Source organism: Mugil cephalus, chromosome 13 (genome assembly GCF_022458985.1).
Source record: "Mugil cephalus isolate CIBA_MC_2020 chromosome 13, CIBA_Mcephalus_1.1, whole genome shotgun sequence".
Taxonomy (NCBI): domain Eukaryota; kingdom Metazoa; phylum Chordata; class Actinopteri; order Mugiliformes; family Mugilidae; genus Mugil; species Mugil cephalus.
The window spans coordinates 15408221-15421825 of record NC_061782.1 but is presented as its reverse complement, the minus strand read 5'-3'; the positions used below and the strand labels follow the sequence as shown (position 1 = coordinate 15421825).

Here is a 13605-nt window from a genome sequence, read left to right as displayed (position 1 = left end):
TTCTAAACAGCAAGGCCTTGCCCTGCAGTTTAAGGCGATACCATGAGATAAGTGGTGGTATATCCTGACACTTCTTTCCATTTCTTTCTTTGCAGCTGTTACTGCTGTAACAAAAGGCTCGTTTGAGATGCTCGACCCAGAAAGCAGATGATTAGAACTTAAACTGCTAGATCTCTCCCTCAAACTACCAAAATAAATCCACCACATTAATACATAGTCTTAAGTATTAGACGACAACTACCATTCTTCAGGGACTGTACAGGTGCTATTTTGAGAATTTCAGGTTTTGTGTTGTTCAGTTTAACAATTATGTGTTACTTATTGTTAGACCATTCTTATAATGCCTGCAGTCTCCAAGGACAATTGGTAATGAACGGATGAAAACTACACAACATTGACTCCATTAACAGACTAAACCTCCATAGTGCAAAATCAATGGTTTCTTAACACACCATGTTGTTGAGCCATCATCTGTACCAGTGGGCTCTATATAAGGAGAGAGCCAGGTGTTTATCATCACACCTTGGGATTGTCTGGTTGGGGGAGCGCAGCTGTGGTGCCCGAGCCCAAAGATTACAGGCATCTTGGTCGCTTAAGTGTTTCCATGACATCAGAGCAAGTCAGGATCACATCAAGGTCTTAAAATGAAAGCAGCACGATGACGCTGTAGCGTCTGCTCATTGCAGGGCAACTAATAGAGTACGCGTGTTAGAAACGAGGCTCTACATTGGTTTCGATTAAGTCAAGCTCTACTTCATTTGACCCAATTATCAGCAGACGTCAAAATAATGACAGCACGCCTCTTGTGATGAATGGGTTTATTTTTCCAGGCCACATCAATCACAAGTAGACTTGGCTACAAAACTATTAAAAGGCGTTATTGAAACACAGAATGGGAGATTCGTAAAGGACTTGTTCTTTAAATTTAAAGAGTTTCATAGAGACAGGAGAAATCATTATTAAAGACAAAGTAAACAGACAAAAAGGGAGTGAATGGACCTCCAACAGACTCGACTGCAATGACATTAAATCTCCTCCTCCAATCTGTGAATTCAGACTGGTTTGCTTTTGTTGGATTACAGAACAGAAAGTACTGCTGTGATGAATCAATTTCTTCTGCGTGCAGAAAGATGTTAACCATCTCAAAACTTGTGGTTAAATGGATAAAAACACAGATCAGATACAACATTAAATGAGCATCTTGTGACAATGCAGTGGGAAATTTAGGACCTGGCATTCATGTGGATGTTCCTTAGACATAACCTAACCCATGTAGACCAGACAAGGCAAGCCCACCTCATAGCAATGACGCTCCTTGATGGTAGAAACCAGCCCCAGCACGATGCAGCCTGACACAGGTGCAAAACTGGTTTAGGAACAACTCAAAACACCAGAGAAACAGCACCAAGTGTTAATCCCCTCACCTCAAAACATAGGACCCAAAGGCCCCCACTAACAACTTCCTGTTCCAGACACCACAGGACACCCTCAGCAGGTCCATGTCCATTCTCTGATGAGTCATGACTGTACTGGAGGCACAAGGGAGACGTACACAATATTAGGAAGGTGGTCATAAAGACACCTGATCGGTGTATAATCTAAAGGCTCAATTCTTTGTTGTTTTTTTGTGTGTGTCTGCTGTCAAAATGACAAAAATCCTGTGATGTTTAATGAAGCTAAACCGACTTCATGGCCTCAGGTCTCTGTATTCAGCTAACAGCTGGATATTGTTTTCATGCAGGGAAGTGGACTAAACCCCTCAAGCTGGATGATCTCAAGGAAAGACTGACAGGAGAAGTCGTCTGTTCAAGCAGCTTAAAACAATATTGACATTCTGAGCAAAAGAGGTGAAAGCCAAGTTTTCTTTTTGCCAATGAAAGTCAGAGCGCCAGCACACTCATCTACTAACTTTTGGTCAAGTGTCCTAAAGCTATAGCACAAATACTTGCTCTTCATTTTAAGTTAATGTTACTGTCATTCAGTCAAACAGTCCAAAAACAGCTAAAAACCAAGGAAACACTTTACAGATTTCATTGTTTTAGCATAATAAGGGGAAATTGAAAGGTGTTTGGATCATGAGACTTCAGTGCTTATTATGGTTGTAAACTACCTGCTAATTCTAATAATGTGGAAATGTCAGAGCTGACTCCCACACGTAGCTCAGTTTGCTTACTCTGTATATGGATTTTTTCATATTACTGAATCCCTTTAAAAATTCCTCCAGCACATGCCCCAATTTATTAGAAAATAGATCAAACTATATCAGTGCTTTCAGAATATTGTGAGAGTGCATGCCACTATTATCCTAGAGCTAATTATTCACTAAAACCATTGTATGTTAATGAAGACAGCCATGGTTACACTTAAATATTCAGCATCAAAGCCAAAACTGACTCAGGCTACTGCTAACATTTTCTTCCTTTTGGTCTTCGCTCGTCCCTTGTGATTTCTGTGCTTCAACCTCCAAAAGAAACAAGAGGGACAATCTTGAAGTACAAAAGCTCTCTTACATACCAGATGCTTGCTCATATGTTTTCAGACCCCCGCTATCAAGATTGCACAATTACATTCTGTAAAAGTGAAATGAATACCATTCACGTGGTCACGAAATAGAAAAATGAATAATGCAACTGATTACTTGCTTCTTGTTTTCCGTTTAAGACACTCAAAGTCTCAAAAGACTAAACAAATGTGTCTCACAACAGCCAGTGACACAGATGTTTAAACTGCTGAGCATCAGAGTAAAATATGGCTGATGAAATTCTTATGAACATGAACATCAAAATGAGGCTGACGCGTTCATGTGAGAAGTAAATAATACACTGAACATTGAAGATAATTAAATTGCCAGGATGAAGCTTTTGATTTTTCTAAGCTTACCGAGTCAACAGCTATTTTAACTTAAAATACGCATTGTCACGTACTGACTCAATCTTTACATGCTTGAAAGTTGAGATGGTGAAAATATACGGCAATAGCAAAACATAATTCCTTGTGGCTCTGTCCTTGCATGCCATGAACTGCAGAAACTCCCCCAATAAACCACTGCAAGCTCTAAACTTCTCGGTAAATGGACCTTCAAGTCAAAGCCACTCACATACTGGCAAAAGAAAATAAATAAATCAGACCACTTCATTCTGGTCCTCTGAAACCTTGACTGGCTACCATCTGCTTTCAGACCACAACCCGAGATCCTCTCAGTATTAAAAAAAAAAAAAAAAAAAAAAAAAAAAAAGCATTCACATTCAATGGAACTGCACTCTGCTGCTCAGCTCAATCAAGAGTTCTCCAGATGAATAAAGCAGATCTCAGGTCACAAGAAGCCCAACCTGCCCTCTGATCTTTGACTGGCGCCAACACTGCGTACACTTAAATGAACAATGTTTTTTTGGTTCTGTTTATCATTCTGCTTAAGTTACGTGTACTTTGCTGTTTTGGCTGTTGCGTTGCTTTTTATGCTGCTGGTAGAGCAGTGAGACGATACGGTACAGAAGTGATTCAACAGCTTTGGTGGAATAAATGTTCTTTATGCTCCGCTTTGACCTTAACTCAGTGTTTGTATGCAGCTCAGGTTTTTGTTAATCGCCCCGTCTGGGGCAAAGTTATCAACAGTCAAATTAAAAGGGAGGCTATAAATGCTGTTTATATCTCATTAACAAGTACAAATAGGGGCTTAGTTTAACAACAAAGGGGGATCCCTTCCTATAGCAAACAGTGATCAGAGCAGCATGACTGGAAAATACTCATTTATCACGAAAGACGCTGTTGAAAGCCGTTAACATCCTGGCTAAATGACTGCGTACTTAACCTTCTCAGAGTGCTTTAGTTTGTAGGTTTTGCTGTGTGGTCCCCTTTCCGTGACTGCATGGCCCAATAACACAGGTCGCTCTGCTGCCTGGCTGTACTCGACCCTAAGGCGAGAGACTTTCAGATTAGCTCTCCGATCAGCCGAGCTGTGTGGCCGCATGCCTATTTAAAAGCAGCAGTGATGTTATGTACTACACTTGTTGAGTTAATCTGAACCTCTCGCCATTATGCCTCATGTTTTTGTTCCCATTTTGCGTCCTCTGCCAACTCACGTGCTAGCCCTTTTCAGGTACTGTTTTAGTTATTGTTTAGTAAGGCCAGTTTCTGGCATTTTTATTCTATATATCAAGTAAGAATTACACGCTTTGTTAGAGCTTGCTTTGTTTTATTTCTTTCATTGATGCAACTGTATAACACTTGGCAATTCTGTCTCCTTTGTTCAAGTATTTATCGAGTGACAACTAAAGAATATTATGAAACCAAAATACAGTGGTTTCTTGTTGCTTCTCTTTAGCTGGGATGTAAAACGAAAAAAAGAAAAGAAAAAGAAAAAGGACTTGTAGAAACATCTTGCCACTTATTCCTATTTCATTGTTGTTGGATGCTGTTGGATATACTATGAACGTTCACGGACAACTAACTCCAACTAATTGTTTCTGAATACGAAGGCCATTTCCTTTTCTGACATATTTTTCTAGTGAGTCTAGTGAATATGTTTTATATAGCTTGATGTTTTTGGCCACTGATGTCTACATGTACGCTCACTGAACAAGTGGATTTTATGGATGCTATGAAAATATCACAAAGTAAATTAACGTACAACTAATTTCATTTATTCATTAATTTTTTGGACACATGAAAACATTTGACTGCCTGAATGAAACAGTTGGAACCAGAGTAATTTAAATAGAGGTCGGTTAACCTACACCAAGGCCACAAATTGCTCATCAATTACTTCCAACACTACCTGGGGCTCTAAAGCTACAGGTGTGCGATTATTTTTGCCGCATTCCGAGAAAAACCCACAGCTTGATGTTGTCCATGAATTAAAGCGTAATCACAGAAATGTCACCACATACTCACAAATCATGCTCCCACAGTCTGCGATTCCCTCAGCGCCATAGCATTGTGCACATCTTACTATTTTTAGGCCTGAAGTAGATATTCAAGGAGAGGCGCGTATGTGTGCGCCTGAGTGTGCGTTCAAAATAAACAAGCAAGAGAGCTTCCGAATTTGGAGACGCTTTATCGGTGGTGATGGGGGTGGATTTTATGCGCTTCAAGGTTCATCCCTCTGAGACGAAAAAGCCTTTACAGCCCTTAGCAGGTTGCCTTGGGTGTAGGTGTTTTATTGTATGTGCTCATTATTACCGCCAGTGCAACCTCGATGTTTGGAACTGTTGTAAATTCAATATTAAACAACTGATTATTTCACAATTCACTTCGGGCATCATTATGCCAACACTCAAGCTGAACTTGTGCCTCTCTTAGGGAGGTCTCAGCTCCAACTAAACACAAGTGCTCGGTTTGATTGCATCCTGGAGTAAAAAAAGTTTTCAAACTGAATGACCAGTTCAAAATAGCAGCACGAAAGACAGAATCAGTCAAAACAAAACACAACATCATACAGTCTAGCCATGTCTTTAAATCCCCGCATGCTGGTGACAGCCATGGCGGGAGGCACTGTATTTTTGGACTGTGTCACAAAATGTTCTGTATGGCCCGTTAGTCAATGATATCTCAAAAATGCCTTGAGGGACTTGCTTCACAAGAATTCATTGGTTAACTATGGCGAGATTTGACACAAATGTCTGACAGGACAAGGTGATGACATTTTAGATCCAAAAGATCACCGTGACACCAACATGGTCTGTAAACACACTTCCTGGTCTAGACTACACACAAATGTAAGCTGCTAGTTGTTTTCAAGAGGTTGAATCCATTTCTTTTTCTACCAACAGTGCCCGAGTGGCAACATCTGTAGCTGAAAAATGAAACCAACAATGGAGTGCCTCGAATCGCCACCTGAGGCTGCATCCAAAATAGAGTCAATCTTCATAGGCTCCATGTTAAAAAAAAAAGAAGAAGAAGAAAACATCTACTGCCTGGTACAAAACACAGTTTTGGTCTACATAGCTTATTTTTCCATTCGTTACAACGGTGCAAAGGGTAAGTTTTTATATAACACACCTGGTTTAATTAAATCACCAATTACAGTTATAATTAAAGATGTGTCTGCTTTCAGTGACAGGTGGGTACTCTCTGAGATTGTTAGTCGTCTGTCTGGGCCTCAGCAACTTACCTAAACTTCACTCCACCGCATTTTTGGAATTGGGAGCAGGCAGGCACAGTCAATGTGGCCACACACACTGGAATCATTATAAGCTGATAATATAATATAAAGATTTGTAAAAGTTTGACAAACAGGGCAGAATCTCTAACTTGGTTGTAATGTAATGACCTACGAAATACTCTACTAATCCAGTCTGGAGCAAAAACTGCTCTAAACCCAAAGAAAAAACAGAAAAAGACAAAAATGAGCGTCAAGCGTCCACCAGTGGGGTGGAGTAGAGTATTGACCTGCTGATGAGACATACATCTACCTCGGAAATTGGTGGGGATGAAACAAAACCAACAAGAGAGTAAAAATTGGACTTTCATTTGTTTGATAGCACAAGTGTCCAAAAGTCAATAAATGCAATAAGTGCCCTTTTTAGTGCCGTTTTCAACACATTACTGAAATTTGCTCATGACAACTAAAACGCACATTTTTAAAATAGATGTTAAAGACACAATCTTAATCATGACAAATATACTGTACAACAAAACGACAATGCAATCATCCTGCATGGTAAAGTTGCAGAAGACACAATATATTATCTACCACGCTAACCAAGATGAACGCTCTTACTGAAGTGTGAAATTAAAGCATGGCCACAATATCATCCGTCTACACCTACAAATTGTGCAACCAATGTTTAGTCATGCTATTATCATAATATGGAAATTCACATCTTTCCTCTCTATTTGCCTCATGTTGCAAATATTGACTTATGCTAATAGAAATTCACTCAGCAAACATATGGTCACTTGCAAACATCCTCACAAATTACAAAGATAATCTGCATATGTGCCGTCACAGTTTTCTCTCAAAGCTCAAACAGGCAGTGGTCCACTGAGCAGAAATAATAGAAAAAAAAAAAGATGCTAGATTTCATCCAAGGGTTGAAGCTATTCAAGGATGAGTTGTAGTTTGGTAGAAGTTAAACTGACGCACTTGTTAGATCATGCAAATGAAATTGACTTTAACTCAAAGGCAAATACTTGGAAAACATTTTTTCAATCGTTATCCAATTACCGATTCAAAAGGCAAAGGACACAAATTTCAAGAGAATGATAACCGCTCCATATCAGCTTCTGCGGCGAGAGCGATCGGAAAGGTGGCATTGTAGTTCACACTGCCAGTGAAATAGACAGTTCAGTAAAGAGGCAACACCATTATGTATTGTCTTTATTATTCACAGACACATCTGATGAGTGTTTCAGTGGAAGAAAGGTTGCACACGGCTTATACTCCCATGTTGACAATGGGCAGTTAATAAGGGCAACTCTCATTGACGACCATAGCACTTCTCAAAGACACTGCCGTAGTTGTTTTTAAAAGAATAATGTCTGTGTTAACCATGGTATTTTCTCAGAAGGTCCTACAACTCTAACAGCTGGGCATTTGTGATAATACTTGTGTAACACTTCAAGTTTTCCCCTCTCCATATGATGGCCCAGCAGTAGTTAGAGATTTAACAAGAGGGTGAGAGGAGAGCTCAGGCACCCATTACCCTTCACTGCTCTGTTAGATTCAACAGTGGATTGTCTAAGGTCCCCACTACAGTAGAAATTTATAAACCCACCACTTGTCTAAACAATTCTCATTAGAAAGAAAATGAGCGGCATGAGAAGGACCAACCTCCTTGTGACAAGAAGAGCAGACTGAAAATGAGGCCGATGTGCAGTGAATTCGCAATCACAGTTTTTCATTTTAATGTCGAGTAATTTTGAGACGTTTGATGTTGTCACGTGGAGGTAACTTGTATGCAGTCACCGACTCCCTTAAAGCTTCAGTGGAGACCTGGACACAGATTTCTACTACATCTGCTGGCCATGACGATTAGTCAAGCTCTGCTAAGACCTAATGCAGCTACAGGCTCCTGGCTATAAATTTACAACACCTCGATGCTGAGCTGATGAAATGTTGTATTCCAAATCTGTAGGTCACACGACTTCAGGGGTTGCTTCAAAGCCAAAAGGAAAAATCTGAATCCTTATCAACATATCGACTTATCATCCTTGGTCAGTCACTATTTACAGTAAACATGGAGAAGGCCCTCCAGCTAATGTGCGGGGGGGGAAAAAACATCGAGAGTCGAGAGTTAAATCCTCCTACTGTATCCACATGTATATTTTGGCATCTCATTCTGTCAACTACAACGGCACTCTACAAAAGCCAATGTATCTACCTAGGGCATTTATTAGCTCTTGCTTTTTTTTTTTTTTTTTTTAAGGGCTCCTCTTGTTGTGCTTCTTTATTTCCCAAAGCAACAGAGGAACCGTCTTTCTCTCACCTGCCCTGGACAGAATACTGCCGAGCATTGCAATTTCATGTGCCCACGACAGATAAATCTTTTCTGCTTGGCTGGCCATGAATCGTCTACAGGCTGTGTGGCCACACAGTGTCTCATATTAGAGAAGCTGCACCCTTTGAAACTTGAAATGCGTCCATCTTGATTGGAAACTCTTTATTTTTGCACAATTCTATTTAAAGCACATGTGGATCTGCAAAGCCCAATTCCAATAAAGTTTGGCCGTTGTGTAAAACGTGAAGAAAAAACATAGAACGACGATTTGCAAATCTTTTTCAACATATTTCAATTGAACACACTAGAAAGACAAGATATTTAATGTTGAAACTGGGGAACTTTAGCCGTTTTTTTGAAAATATTGGCTCATTTTGAATGTGATGCCAAAGAAACTGGGACAGATAGAGGCATGTTTCCCACTGTGTTACATCCCCTTTCCTTTTGACAAGCCTCACTAAGCATTTGCACTGTTGAGCAACTGAGGTCACACATCAAGCAAGAATGGGAAAGAATTCCACCCACAAATCCTCAGCAATTAGTTTCCTCAATTCCCAAACAGGCCAGTCTAGCAATGACATTTTTTCCCCACTATGACCCCACATTGTTGCAATATGTGGGCGTCCCAAAAAAAGATGTTGCTACGATGGCAGCATGTTCCTCCAGAACCTGTATGCACCTTTCAGCACCAGGCACCAGTACACCCCCATACCATCATAGTCGCTGATTTTACCTTTTCACTGATAACAGTCTAGATGTTCCTTTTCCTGTTTAGCCTGTACACAACATCCATGATTTCCTCAAACAATTTGAAATATGGACTCGTCACACGACAGTCAAGTTTTGCGCAAGTTCATGTCAGACAAGCTTGGGCCCAGAGAAGAGTCAATTGAACATAGGTTGAAAAAGATTTGCCAAGGACTGTAGTTAGTTTTTATGTACATTATAAACAACATTGCAACTTCATTGGAGTTGGCGTTTGTTATTGGGAAAGACTGAAATGCAAACTAATAAAATATTATGCTAGAGGCTGATCTTTTTCTTCTTTGGATTTACGTCATCTCCACGCGACTCTCAAAGTATGAAAACACATACTCCGTGGCCATTTTCATTGTGAGGCGATAGCGTTAACCTTCACCAAAATGAGCTTTTAGTTTCTGTACAAGCTGCCTTTCAACTCTCTTCCAATACACCTCAATCATCAGATACTATCCCACTGAGCGAACCATGACAATGGACTGCCTATGGAGCAGGACACCGGCGGAATATCAATGGAGCCTGGCCGGCCTGAGCCATGCTACTACTACACCGCCTCATCTCTCATTTCCCAAATGTGCATCTCTAGAAAGAAAAAGCCCAACCCTCAACTGATGAAGACATCCTGCAGCAATGCTTTATAAATATTCCCCGCACACTTCGAGGGCACTACCCAAACATGCAGCAGCTGGAAACTGTAGTAGCAATAAAATAAAACACCGCTGAGAAGAGCAAAAGAGAGAATTTTAAACACCTCCTTTGAAAACTGAATAATTTGATCATGAAGCTTTTCTTGATGCTCACTGTAGTGCTGTGGTCATATTCCAGGATACAATATCAATGTATTTCATCTCACTGGCTGCCAGATGAATACCAACCAGTCCCCTATTCATCTACAAAGACTCAGACAGGCACATAAACTTGAAAAAATACGGAGGTGGTCAAACTATAGTATCCCTCTGAACACAGAGCCATCTTGTTGCAGAGGGAGTTTTTATGCTTAAGCATTCTATGCTGCCCAGGCCCATAACAAATACATCACAAAGCTTTACTCCTTATACAACTGTTTAGATGAAAAATATGCATTTTGAGGCATGCACAGGCTGAGCTTTCGGTGCACTCTGTGCAGTTGTTGGGTCAGGAGTGAGTGCACAAATTCTGTCAGTCTGATGCAGAGACAGAATGTTCTATAATCCAGCATAATGTAAAGATCATTTTGTTTAACAAATACGGTTCATGCTTTTCAGTGTTTTGTTTTTGTCCATCCCGATCCCAAAGAAGGCTGGTTTCGTTTCTGGCGTGAAGAGTGCTTAAATAATAATAATAATAATAATAATAATTGATACGATCCAGATCGTATATGCATATCTCAGAAGATGCCCTGATCAGAGTAGGTCGAGACATTTAACAGCATTAACGTCGTTTCTAGGTATGCAGTTAACACTGAATAAAACACGAATCCCTCAACTATTGATCGTCCCTGAACGGTGCACATTTTGCAAATTACATTAGCCCTCGTGCGCATGGAGCGTTGGATCGACAAGGCGTTTGAGTAACCCGGCGCACCAGGCTTGCAAAATGCCGAGTTTGGTCGCTGGATGAAGCTGAACAGCGACTAACATGAGTGAAAGCCCCTCCACTTACCACTTTCCTTGTCTTTTTTCGGTGAAACTATTCAAAGGCACTCCCCATGGCACTTGCGCGTAACAGGCTCTAACGGATGGTATCAATATCCAAACAGAAATCGCAGTGAGTTCAGAGGGAAATTCGCTCCGTGACACAACTTCAAATGATTTACACCAACAGCCTTAAAACTTCAGAACCATTTTTTTCCTTACCTCACGGGCGCACCCGCTGTATTCCAAGTGCACCAAAGGTCATTGCGCAAATTTTCAGAGGACAAGATGTAGGAGTGATGAGAAGTAGGTTAGACTGCACAATACCTAATCCCGTTCTTAGTGTCCTTCAGACGTCGTCAACCCCCTAATCTTCAAAGCGAGAGGGGTCGGAGCCTTCCGGGCGCATAGAGACTCCGTTTATAATCTCACCACTTATCCGTGTGGCTCACTTTCTCCCGCGCCGATGTCAGACAAACTTGCCCCTGTTTATCTCACTCGCGCAGGGAACCCTGCACAAAAAATATAAATAAATAAATAAAATAAAATGTTAATGTTTTCCAATGCAGTGGCAGGAGAGGTCGGTGCGGTCGTCAGCGGCGTAGTGTCTTCAGCATTTCTGACAGGTGGCAAGTCCAACCACCCGCCGAAAAGATTCACACATCATCTTGCGTTGTGTGGAAACGGCCGAAGCCATAAAGCGATTCTCCGGGTAGATTAACCCGTGCGTTGTGCTGCGTTTCAGCCACTTCCTCTTTTCCTGCGCTCTGGCGCCACCCAAAGTTGTGTTGGGGCTTTTTATCCACAGTCAGGAATTCCCAAACGTCTCAGTCACCAGGCAGCCCCTCAAACCTTATAGATTTCGTTCTTCGTGCAGCTCCACTGGATGCCCTCGGTGCAGCTGGTGTTGTCAATTTATATGAAGACGCCCCCCAAAGGAGTGCCATAATTACTTCTTAATAGTGTTTGTATCAATTTTTTTTTGTGCTGGCAAATCTCTATGCCTTCCCACATGCTACTATCACTTCCCCCCCACGCTGTGACCCACTCTGTTTCCTGTATGTTGAGCAGTCACCTGACTGCCACACCCACTTTCACCTGTTTCCAATCACCCAATCAGATAAGGCAACATTCACCTGCTTACTTTTACCTCGGTTTCAAACCAATGCGGTTGTCTAACTTCCATTTTCCTCGCCTGTATCCTGCCCCAGTGTTGCACATCTCATCTCACCCCGTCTTTGTTCACACTTTGTGAAAAAGGTGAGTGCTTCTATCTCAAATGAGGAAAGTGTTTTTACTAAGGCTGAAGATAAAAAAAAAAGGAGGAATAATATGATGCACTGGGGTCACTACATGGAATTAATCCTCATTTTGTCTCCCCATCGACCATGCAACGTCCTCCCAAAGTGACCCTAACTATTATAAAGCTTAAAGTAAAATGTGTCACCTAATTCTTTGTTGCACATTTTTAGCCAACTTTTTCTTAACTAATTATTATATATTGTACGTGTCTTTTTCGAAAGCCATTGCCAGTAGACCACACTTGTAAGAGATGGACCAAATTTGACTTGGAGGACAACAGGAAACCAGAGATTTTACAATACTGCTGGCTTATTAAAGCAAGTTATACATGTCATGCTGACTTGTCAGCTTCTTCAAATAAGCACACGCCTGCATACTGTGTGAGGCAGACAAAGGTTAAATCACATTCTACACTCCTACATAGCACCGAGCTGCAGCATATATGCGCTGTACATCACTACGCCCGAGTTTCATTTCTGAGCAAGAACGAACTGCGTTTTTAGTCTGTCATGTTTGCCAGCGTTGACAATCTGCAGACTATCCATCCATCAGAAAGGATTGGGAAGATCAGTTGCGATTTGTTCCCCGTCTCTGCTGTAAATCTCGCTAAGCAGAGTGAAAACACACTCAGCATCAAGAGCATTATTTGTGAGTGCTGTATCTGCGTGTGAGATTGTGTAGTATAACATGCCTATACGTACAGTCTTTCCTGAGCTTATCCCACTCTGATCCCATCTAAGCTCTAATCTGCAAATTCTAAACTTTCAACCTGGTGTACGCCAATGCCTCAGTGTTTTCAGTGGTGTATTTTCTCTTCAATTTCTTGCTGAGAAAGAGAATATCAGAGCTTGATTTACCAAAATAAGACAGGTCAAGGTTGGGGACACAACCGGCCTACAAAAGCAAAAAAAAAAAAAAAAGTAGCAAAAGCCATTGTGGCAAGGGACTCATCTGAAATCACACACTCGCAATTAAGGTACAATCTTTGTTAGTGAACGTAGACGTTTAACTTGTGTCTGCACATATTTTTAGTCTAAGCTGTGACCTTCCTCTGCCTCCCATCACAAAAGCTTCTGAATACACCACTGGAAAGCAACATCATTTGTGTTTACTGTAATTTTAAAATCATGTACTTCTTCACTTTCCCGTTCATTTTTCATTCATGCTATTCTGATTTCATGTTATACTCACTGTGTACCACGGATTATTTTAATTATTAAAAAGTCCACAAGCTCTGATTCTGGTTATAATTTCAGACGCAGAAACAAAACCAGTGGTCATGAGTGACCTCTTGACATTGGCACAACCACTCCGACCCGTCTTGTTATAAATACGCATGTGATGGATATGGAGTTGGGCACTGCAGGAAGAAGCTTGTTATTTTCAATGGGCAAGATGTTGAAAATTATTTTGTCGAGAACAAAGTCTCTAAGTCATTTAAAACATATGTTTCACATTGATCTCTTGATTCTTCATTTGGTCTGAGTGTTTGT

The 13605-nt window shown here is 40.9% G+C and overlaps 1 protein-coding gene across 4 annotated transcripts in view; it reads right to left on the bottom strand.

Annotated features, from left to right (window-relative positions):
• LOC125019203 (protocadherin-15-like) overlaps positions 1-11835 on the bottom strand; it is a 180733-nt gene extending 168898 nt beyond the window's left edge. For all 4 annotated transcript variants that reach the window (XM_047603767.1, XM_047603768.1, XM_047603764.1 and 1 more), the window contains exon 1: positions 11033-11835. The gene's annotated coding sequence lies outside the window, so the exon portion shown is untranslated. The remainder of the gene's footprint in view (positions 1-11032) is intronic.
• Positions 11836-13605: the final 1770 nt, after the last annotated feature.